The sequence below is a fragment of the Notamacropus eugenii genome, chromosome 1 (assembly GCF_028372415.1).
Source record: "Notamacropus eugenii isolate mMacEug1 chromosome 1, mMacEug1.pri_v2, whole genome shotgun sequence".
NCBI classification, from domain to species: Eukaryota; Metazoa; Chordata; class Mammalia; order Diprotodontia; family Macropodidae; genus Notamacropus; species Notamacropus eugenii.
In genome coordinates this window covers 646,195,428-646,201,996 of record NC_092872.1, presented here as the reverse complement: position 1 = coordinate 646,201,996, position 6,569 = coordinate 646,195,428, and positions in this window count along the sequence as shown.

Here is a 6,569-nt window from a genome sequence, read left to right as displayed (position 1 = left end):
CCTATTTCTTCTTTAGTCATTTTGCAGTTGTGTTTGACTCTTTGCGACCCCATTTGGGGTTTTCTTGGTAAAGATACTAGAGTGGTTTGTCATTGCCTTCTCCAACTCATTTTATAGATGAGGAAACTGAGGCAAACAGGGTTAAGTGACTTGCCCAGGGTCACACCAGCTAGTAAGTGTCTGAGGCCAGATTTAACCTCAGGTAGATGAGTCTTCCTGACTCCAGGCCCAGCACTGTGTCTACTGAGCCACCTAGCTACCCCACCATTATCCATGAATTGTGGGAATAATGCTTCTAGCACCTACCTCACAAGGTTGTTAAAAGACTTAAAGGAGAATTGCTTTAGAAACTTGTTACTTGATATAGTGATGATGATGATGATGAGGAGGAGGAGGAGAAGGAGGAGGATTCAGCCATCATAAAAATCCAAAAAGTAATTCTTCAGCAAGTAACAATAATGACAACAATTATGATATAACCTTACATTTGTATTGTACTTTGCACCCACCTGAGCATATTTCATATGAATCTTTATCAGTTCAGAATTTCCTTTTTCTTCCAGTAGAATTTAAGCAACTTGAGGGAAGGGGCTGTTTACATTTTAGTCCTTGTATGCCCAGTAACTAGCACAGTGCCTAGCACCCAGCATCCTTAATCTCAGAAGTCATATACTAATTCCTACGTCGTTTTACAGATGTGCAAACTGAGGTAGAGGGATGCTTAGTAAATGCTTGTTGAATGGAGCTAATTTTTTTAACGTTTCTTTTCTTTATATACTCTTTTAAAGGTTAAAGGTCCAGAAAATATTTAACTTGATAACACTATGAAGGTAATATGAAAAGAAGCAGTACATTTGATTATGACAAACAAGGTTTTTTCATTATTTGTTTATTCATGGGCACCCAGAAATAGTAAAATTCTGAGGGGCATGCCTTGGGTGTTTGTGCTTCAAATGCCATAGATAAACAGAAAAAAAAGAAAGAAAAGAAAAAAAAAATTAGAACTTTACTTTTTAACCTATGTTGGTGACAATTTATCTATCGCAGTGAATACATAAATATACGTAAAATTTGCTTTCAGTTTATGTTCCTGGTTTATCTTAAATAGGTTTGATGCGATTTCTTCTCAGAACAAAGATGTTCTTTTGTTGTAAGTGTATATTTCTTGGCATTTGGATTGGATCATGTACAGACAGGAAGTGTTTCCCACATTTAGGAAAAGGAAATAAGGTTTGGAGAGAATTCAAAGACTATCCACTGGGGAGGAATGAGTTGTATGCTTCAATTGCTACTTCCTATTTCTGAATAGAAGCGTCAGACTATTTTTGGCTTGAAATAGCAGTGTTTCTCTGTGCTAGTGACTTAAATTCCTCCCTAACACTGGACACTGGGGCTGATAATAGAGGTGATTAGTAACTAGCTCAAGAATAGGACCTGAGGTTAGCCATGAAATGTCTAAACCTGGTAGCTCGTGTTCCAGGAAATTAAGGTTAGTTGAAGTACCACTCCTCTGAAGCAGTATCCTGGGATCTTCTCTCCAGGAGTACAGCTTGTCAGCTGTGTTGTCAGGTGACAAAGTGATTAGCAAAAAGGAATAATGGTGGGGGACAGAAATCTGCAAATCTGCTGAAGGCAGCAAGCAAATGCCAGTCTGCTGAAGTTCAGAGTTGACCACCCCCCCAACCGTGTGGGAATTTAAGATAATCCAGAATCCCAGGGTGTTTCTGAGATGCCACAAGATTAATTTAATTTGGACCACTCAGAGAAAATGCCCACCCAATAACTTAGTCTCTTGTAGTCAGTTAGTCAACAAACATTTATTAAGCACCTGTTATGGTCCAGGCACTGTGCTAAAGTTGGAGATACAAATAAAAACAGGATAATCTCCATTCTCAGGAAGTTCAGGGACATTAAGGTGAATAACTGAACTTGTCACATTATACCCAGCAACTCACTGAGATATTGTGTAACAGTATTTTTGTTGGGGGGTGGGGGAACATGGAGAAATATTTCTTTTTCCTATATAGCACTGCAATATTTCTTGGTTGCCGTCAGTGTGGGTCCTCCTCTTAAGCAGATTATTGCACCCCTCTCTAGCATCATTTAATGAATAATCTTTGAGAATTGCTGCAACAAAAGCTTTTGACACAAAGCAAACAAATTGGTGATGAGGGTCTCTAAATTTAGGTAGGTTAGTACTATGGCAACTGCCATACAGTCAGTCATTGTGCCAACAGCCAAGTCAAATCAAATATTTGTTAAGCACCTACAATGCGTCAGACATTGTGCAATGAAAGGCAAAAATAGTCCTTGCCCTCAAGGAGTTTATAATCTATTGTTGGAGACAACAAGCAAATAGCTATTCAAAAAGAAGATAACTAGACAAGAAACTTGGAGATAATCTATGACAGAAGGCTTTAGTTCTAAGGAGGATGCTGAAAGGCTTCTAGCAGAAGGTGGGAGTTCAGTCTAGAATAGAAAAAAAAAAAAGCAGGGAAAGAGGAGATGGCGGAGACCACACACAAAGGTGGCCTGGGAGAAGCACTTTGGTTGGGACATTTATTGGGACAATAATTGGGCTTTTCAGATATGTTAATACACTCAATTCAGGAGCCATGGCTGAATTGATTTGATCCTAGGTCAGTGACCCTGAACTTGAGGAAGGTCATTAGAAAGAAGGAGAAGATGGCAAGAAAGTCAGGAGTGAAATAAACCATGACTCATGCTTTTCCTGGAAGGAAAGGTTCTGGAGGTCATCTTGCCAGTTGAGTAAGAACTTCTTAGGACTTGTATCCTGTTGGCAAAGCTTTGAGAGCCCATGATTGCCTTTTTGCTTTCTTTCCAAGGTGATGTTTTGGGGGAAGGGGTGTTCCTCATAAATTTGAAGGGCTAGATACAAATGAGACTCCAGGAAGAGGTGGGGTGAGCCAATGTTCTCTATTATTGTCTTACATAGTTTAATGAATTTAGATTCTTTTGTAAACTGAAAGATGTGAAATAATTCTGAACACTTTTAATAGATTAGGAAATGGGGATTTTAGTAATATGAATTCTTGAGATTATATCATCATAGATAAGTTGAAAATTAATCCAACTGATGACCCTTCTTCTTGGAAGAGTTGGCCAGAGGCAGATTTGTACAAAATACACCAGGAAGTTCCCACTGTATCCTGAACATGAGCCACATAAAATTCTAACTAGGAACTAGCTTTTTAACCCATGAAAGCCTTTAGAATAAAAGGACTCAGCTGGATCTGCCAAGGTTGTGATGCTACAGGGTTTCATATGAATCAACAGGTATTAAGTAGAGGATAGAAAAACAAAAATGAAATAGTCCTTACTCTGAAGAAACTTTTATTCTAACCAGAGAAGCATTTTTACATAGAAAAATATGTATATGTACATGTATACATATACACATATATACATACATGCACCCACACATACATATGTGTGCACACATGTGCATGCATATACGTGGGGGTGGAGCTGCTAATAATGGAGACAACTCAGTTTTCAGTTGACTGAACCTACGGACTGTGGAGCTTTGTTGTTCCGATTCTTGTGACAAAATTAACCTCCTCCAATAAATATAATAACAAAAGTAAAGTCAATGAGTTAAAATGGAGAGCCTTTTTCCTCACTACATTGCATTGTTCTGATGGGCAACTGAGGTTCAGAAGCATGGATATGAGAATGAATTCTTTCCAACTTGCTTGGTCAGCACTTGGGACAGTGATCATGGAAACTGACAAATGACTAGATCTACAAGGTCAGTTTACACCTCTCTAATAAAAAGGAACAAGAAAGCCAAAGGATTCAAGCCATGTATTTGGAGTCCACCAGGAAGAACCAGACCATTGAGGAAGTCTGTAATGCATTGGCAGATATTGAGAGAGACAGCAATAGGCCATCAACTTCTGTGCAGTGACCTGTCATGACAAGAAGGAATTTCATATGACTTGAACAGCTGAAAAAACAGTTCACCTTTCAGGGAAATATAATGTTTTATGATAAAGAGTTTATGCTAGCTTTCAAAGCCAATAACCCAGAAACATTTCTGTCTGCCTCATTTCTTTTTTTTTTCCTTTTTAAAAATATTTATTTATTTGTTTTTACTTTTCAACATTAATTTTCACAAGATTTTGAGTTCCAAATTTTCTCTCCATCTTTCCCCTCCTCCCCATCCTGAGATGGCATGCATTCTGATTACCCCTTTCCACAGTCTGCCCTCCATTTTATCGTCCCCTTCTCTTATCCCCTTCCCCTTTACTTTCTTGAAAGGCAAGATAATTGCTATACCCCATTTCCTGAATATCTTATTTCCCAGTTGCATGTAAAAATAATTTTTTAACATTTGTTTTTAAAACTTTGAATTCCAAATTCTCTTCCTTCTTCCCTCCCCACCCACTTCCATTGAAAAAGCAAATAATTCAATATAGGTTATACATGTGTAGTTATGCAAAATACATCCATAACAGACATATTGTGAAAGATCAACTATATTTCCTTCCATCCTATCCCACCCCTCCCTCCAATTATTCAGTTTTCTCCTTTGACCCTGTGCCTTCCCAAAAGGCTTCTGAGTACTCCTTTCCTCAATCTGCCTTCCCTTCTATCATCTCCCCATCCCCTTCCCCCCACTTTCCTGTAGGATAAGATACCCAATTGAGTGTGTATGTTATTCCCTCATTAAGCTAAGACCAAGCCTTAAACCCAATTCACTCTGGAGCTCATAGACTGGATAACAGGTCCACACACACCTAGCACAGAGTGAATGTGAATATTAAATAGTGACTTTCTGCTTTACTCAAGAACCCCGAGTGTCTTCCCCTCCCAGTTTGATTTTTTTTTTTTATTCAAGGGGTCCTCACTTGAGTAACTACTTAAAGAAGCCTATTCATTAAATGGGTGTATCTCACTCAAAATGAGAATGTGATAAGACTTTAACCTAAAAGGGCCAGCATCTCACATTGCATCCTGAGCCATCTCCAGTCATCCTGATGAATAACAGGACACTGGACCCATATGACTCTGGAGAAGAAAGTGAAGTTGATGAGCTTACACAGCCCTCCCTCACTCAAATCAAAGTCAACTGCAAGTCATGTCATAATCTTGATGTCATGGTCTTCTTCAAGAATGAAGAACAAACAGCAACAATAGCAAGAACCTCCTTAAGTCCAATCCGATGAGAATAAGATTCACTCATTCCTTATCAACTCCTCCCTCTTCCATGTTGTTGTCATACCATTTTCTTGCCTCTTTTATGTGAGATAATTTACCTCATTTTCTCTCTCCCTTTCTCCTCCCAGTATATTCCTCTATCACCCCTTAATTGTGTTTTTTAGATATCATCCCTTCATATTCAATTTACCCTGTGCCATCCATCCATCCATCCATCCATCCATCCATCCATCCATCCATCCATCCATCCATCCATCCATCCATCCATCTATCTATCTATCTATCTATCTATCTATCTATCTATCTATCTATCTATCTATCTATCTATCTATCTATCTGTCTGTCTGTCTGTCTGTCTGTCTGTCTGTCTGTCTGTCTGTCTGTCTATCTGTATTTCTGTCTATATACATATATATGTATGTGTGTATGTATGTATATTTCCTTCAAATACCCTAACACTAAGTGAAGCCTCATGACTTATAGATATCATCTTTCCATGTAGGAAAATAAACAGTTCCACTTTACTAAGTCTCTTATGATTTCCATTTCCTATTTAACTTTTCATGTTTCTCTTGATTTTTGCATCTGAAAATCAAATTTTCTATTAAGTTTTGGTCTTTTCAGCAAGAATGCTTGAATGTCCTCTATTTCATTAAAATTCCATTTTTTCCCTTGAGGTATTATGCTAAGGTTTGTTGGGTAGGCGATTCTTGGTTTTAAATCTAGCTCCTCTGATCTTCAAAATATCATATTCCAAGCTCTTCAATCCCTTAAGGTAGAAGCTGCTAGATCTTGTGTTATCCTGACTGTATTTCTGCAATACTTGAATTGTTTCTTTCTGGATGCTTGCAATATTTTCTTCTTGACCTGGGAACTCTGGAATTTGGCTACAATATTCCTAGGAGTCTTCCTTTTGGCCTATGGGACTGGTGAATTTTTTCAATTTCTATTTTACCCTTTGCTTGTAGAATGTCAGGGCAGTTTTCCTTGATAATTTCTTGAAAGATGATGTCTAGGCTCCTTTTTCGATCATGGCTTTCAGGTAGTTCAATAATCTTTAAATTGTGTCTCCTGGATTTATTTTCCAGGATAGTGATTTTTCCAGTGAGATATTTCTCATTGTCTTCTATTTTTTCATTCTTTTGGTTCTATTTTATAATTTCTTGATTTCTCATGAAGTCATTAACTTCCATTTGCTCCATTCTAATTTTAAAAGAATTGTTTTCTTCAGTGAGGTTTTGGACCTCCTTTTCCATTTGGCCAAGTCTGTTTTTTAAGGCATTCTTCTCCTTATTGGCTTTTTGGATTTCTTTTGCCCTTTGGGCTAGTCTATTTTTTAAGGTATTATTTTCTTCAGTATTTTTGGGGGTTTTCTTTAGCAAGCA